At 42.4% G+C, this 4106-nt stretch overlaps 1 pseudogene; it reads left to right on the top strand.

The window, feature by feature from the left end:
• The first annotated feature begins 2786 nt into the window (after positions 1 to 2786).
• Positions 2787 to 3889, top strand: LOC125079874 (olfactory receptor 10W1-like; annotated as a pseudogene).
• Positions 3890 to 4106: the final 217 nt, after the last annotated feature.

Below are 4106 nucleotides of genomic sequence, written 5' to 3'. Positions count from 1 at the left end.
AGAAAACTAGCCCTAAATGAGTTTGTGGTAGGCTTCTACGTGTTATCTTCCTGAGTGGCAGGATTACCAAGTTTTCCATGAGGGTTCTTAAATAGGTGATTTGATCATGAAATCATCTCAAAGGTGAAAGAGAAAATGACAAAAGTGTAATGCATGCTTTTCATAGTATATTTATCCACACAGCATTTATTTAATGAATGTCTACAATGCGTACATTAGGCTTGGTGGTATGGTTAATGAAAATGCAACTAAGGGAAGATGGCTTTCCATGAACTTATGAATAATAACGACCATAGGGGAAGGGAGGGAAAAATGAATAGGAGGAAATCAGAGAGGGAGACAAAACATGAGAGACTCTTGACTCTGAAACAAACTGAGGGTTGTAGAAGGGAAAGTGGGTGGGAGGATGGGGTAACTGGGTGATGGGCATTAAAGAGGGAGTGTGATGTGATGAGCACTGAGTATTATACATAACTGATGAATCATTGAACACTACATCAGAAACCAATGACTAATTGGCTAATTGAATCGGGCTCTCTGCTCAGCAGGGAGCCTGCTTCCTCCTCTCTCTCTGCCTGCCTCTCTGCCTACTTGTAATCTCTGTCTGTCAAATAAATAAATAAAATCTTAAAAAAAAAGATTTTTCTTTAAAATCTTAATAAATCATAAACACCATAAATAATGTTGAAATTGGGAAAACTGAAACAAGATCACATAGCCCTTTTTTTTCTTGAATATGAGTTGAGCTTGGGAAACAGTGGAATGGATGCTCTTTTAAGAGTTATGTCTGCTCATCCCAAGGTTTTCAAGGAAGCAAGAAATCCAGGAAGCTGGATTTCCCTTTAGTTCCTTAGAAGAGAAGAAAAATAGATGTAGACTGGCTATCTCCTATTCATCCCCAAACTCAGGGAAAGGATTCTTAGATCCCCAACAGCTTATGATCACATATTTCCCCACACCTCCAGAGGCCAGGAGGAGCCCTATGATAAAACTGTTTCCTTCAAGTCCTGCCCTTCTCCTGAATGGATATGGATAGAGAACCAGGAGAGGGAGGGCTTTGTTTTCTGAGGCTCATCCCTCATACTGTTGATCAAAGACCTCTGTGAGCTCATTGTCCAGGGGCATGGTTTTCTTCTTCGTTTTCCCTCAAATGACTAACTTTTCAGTGTTACATCCATATATATGTGAGTCAATACCTCAGGAGTCACTGTGTGTGAATAAATGTATGAATGAATCAGTGAATGAAAGAATAGCTTCCTCCTCTCACGTTAATGACCCCTGCTTTCAAGAATTCTTTGACACTTCTTTATCCATTCATCCTTTGGAGGGCATCTTGGTTCTTTCCACAGTTTGGTGACTGTGGCCATTGCTGCTATGAACATTGAGGTACAGATGGCCCTTCTTATCACTACATCTGTATCTTTGGGTTAAATACTCAGTAGTGCAATTGCAGGGTCATAGGGAAGCTCTATTTTTAATTTCTTAAGGAATCTCCACACTGTCTTCCAAAGTGGCTGCACCAACTTGCATTCCCACCAACAGTGTAAGAGGGATCCCCTTTCTCCACATGCTCCACATTGCTTACTATCTTGTTAATTTTGGGCATTCTAACTGGTGTAAGGTGGTATCTCAATGTGGTTTTGATTTCAATCTCCTTGATGGCTGATGATGAACATTTGTTTTGTTTATGTGTCTGTTAGCCATTTATATGTCTTCATTAGAGAAGCGTCTGTTCATGTCCTCTGCCCATTTTTTTTAATTTTTTAAAGATTTTATTTATTTATTTGACAGAGAGAAATCACAAGTAGGCAGAGAGGCAGGCAGAGAGAGAGGAGGAAGCAGGCTCCCTGCTGAGCAGAAAGCCCGATGTGGGGCTCGAACCCAGGCCCTGGGATCATGACCTGAGCCGAAGGCAGCGGCTTAACCCACTGAGCCACCCAGGCGCCCCCGCTCTGCCCATTTTTTGACATGATTATCTGTTTTGTGTGTCTTGAGTTTGAGAAGTTCTTTATAGATCTTAGAGATCCACCCCTTTGTCTGTAGTATCATTTGTGAATATCTTCTCCCATTCTGTGGGTTGCCTCTTTGTTTCGTTGACTGTTTCCCTTGTTGTGTAGAAGCTTTTGATCTTCATGTGGTCCATATGAGCTATGGAGTATTATGCCTCCATCAGGAAAGGATGAATACCAACTTTGTATCAACATGGATGGGACTGGAAGAGATTATGCTGAGTGAACTATGTCAAGCAGAGAGAGTCAGTTATCATTTGGTTTCGCTTATTTGTGGAGCATAAGAATTAACACGGAGGACATGGGGAGATGGAGAGGAGAAGGGAGTTGGGGGAAATCGTATGGGGACACAAAGCATGAGAGACTGTGGACTCTGAGAGACAAACTGAGGGTTTTGAAGGGGAGTGGGGCAGGGGAGTGGGTGAGCCTGGTGGGGGTATAATGGAGGGTATATATTGCATGGAACACTGGGTGTGCTTCATAAACATTGAATTCTGGAACACTGAAAAGAAATTAAAAAAATAAAACTTTTAAAAACAGAATCCTTTGACACTATTCTTATGAAGAAGTAATTTTCAATTCAACTCTTCCTCTAAAATCATTTTGAAAGATATACTCTGCCTCATTTTCTCAAAAAATTTTACACAATTTAGGCCAACTACTGGCACTTAGAATTAAGTTGTAGATACTTATGTGAAAAGACTGATTTAAAGGAGGAAAAGAGAGACTTGGGTCTATAATTCTAAGATTTTAAACTCCAGACTGATTAATTAGATCATGGATCAGAGTGTGACACTAAATATATGTGTTTGGTCCCATTTTCCTTCTGTCTTTGTATTTCTTGGCAGATACATCTCTGTTTCGCTCACTGATCTGGGAAAGCGTTCACTATTGATGGATTTGTGTTCCTGCCTATCCGTCCAAACCAGAGCTCTGTGTCTTGTCCTTCTTGGAGTCAGCATCGTTATACCTTGATCATCACTGGGAATGTCCTAATTATAGTGGCCATTCAGACAGAAGCTCGTCTACATACACCCATGTACTATTTTTTGGGCACCTCTCAGGAGTAGAAATATGTTACCTGCGGTGTAGTGCCCCACATCCTGGCCAACATCCTCAGTCAGAGAAGACCATCACCCTCCTGGGCTGTGCCACTCAGATGATCTTCTTCATTGGCTTGCAGTGCTGATTGCTTGCTCTGGCCACCTGGCACTATGACAGGTATGTTGCCATCTGCCACCCCTTGCAGTACCCTCTCACCATGACTTTAACCTCTGTGTCCGCCTTGGTCCATGGCGTCTGTGGGCATTGCTTGTTCCTGTCCACACAACTGGTGGCCTTCATCTTCTCTCTGCCATTCTGCCGGGCTCGGAGTATCGAGCACTTCATTTGTGATATTCCACCAGTGATGCCTCTTGTTTTGTGCCAACAGCCACATCCATGAGCAGTTAGTGCCGGTGGCAGCAACACTGGCCATTGCTGTGCCTTTCTTTTTCATTGCTACTTCCTATGTCTTCATTGTGACTGCCGTGCTCAAAATCCACTCAACAGCTGGACGTCACCGGGCCTTCTCCACCTGCTCCTCCCACCTCTCTGTGGTCCTGCTGCAGTATGGCTGTTGTGCCTTTGTGTACATGCGTCCCAGCTCCAGCTACTACACCAAGCAAGATCAGTTCATCTCACTGGTGTACACATTGGGAACCCCACTGCTCAACCCACTTATCTACACCCTGAGGAACAGTGAAATGAAGGGGACTCTGGGGAGAATTTTTACCAAGAATTGCCTCTCCCATAACAACCAGGGGAGTCTACAACCTTCAGGCAAGAGTTTGATTCCAGCTCATGCAAATCTCAATGCAACTGTGAATTCTCCCAAATAATGTTAAAAATAAGCTTTTAAAATGGTATCAATTATCTGGATACCATTTAGCTATGTGTGCTGGAGACCTTTAAAAGGCTTCTACTATTTCACTCAGTAATTCTCTTCTAGAAAGGAAATTAACAAATGAGCATAACGATAGAAAGTAACAAGTATAACACTGCATCTCAGGTATCAGCTGGAAAGAGATGGTTCATTCAATAAATTTTGACTGAAAG

The sequence above is a fragment of the Lutra lutra genome, chromosome 10 (genome assembly GCF_902655055.1).
Source record: "Lutra lutra chromosome 10, mLutLut1.2, whole genome shotgun sequence".
In the NCBI taxonomy this organism is placed as follows: Eukaryota; Metazoa; Chordata; class Mammalia; order Carnivora; family Mustelidae; genus Lutra; species Lutra lutra.
Note: the sequence above shows the minus strand (reverse complement) of the source record. Positions and strands in the feature narration are given on the sequence as shown.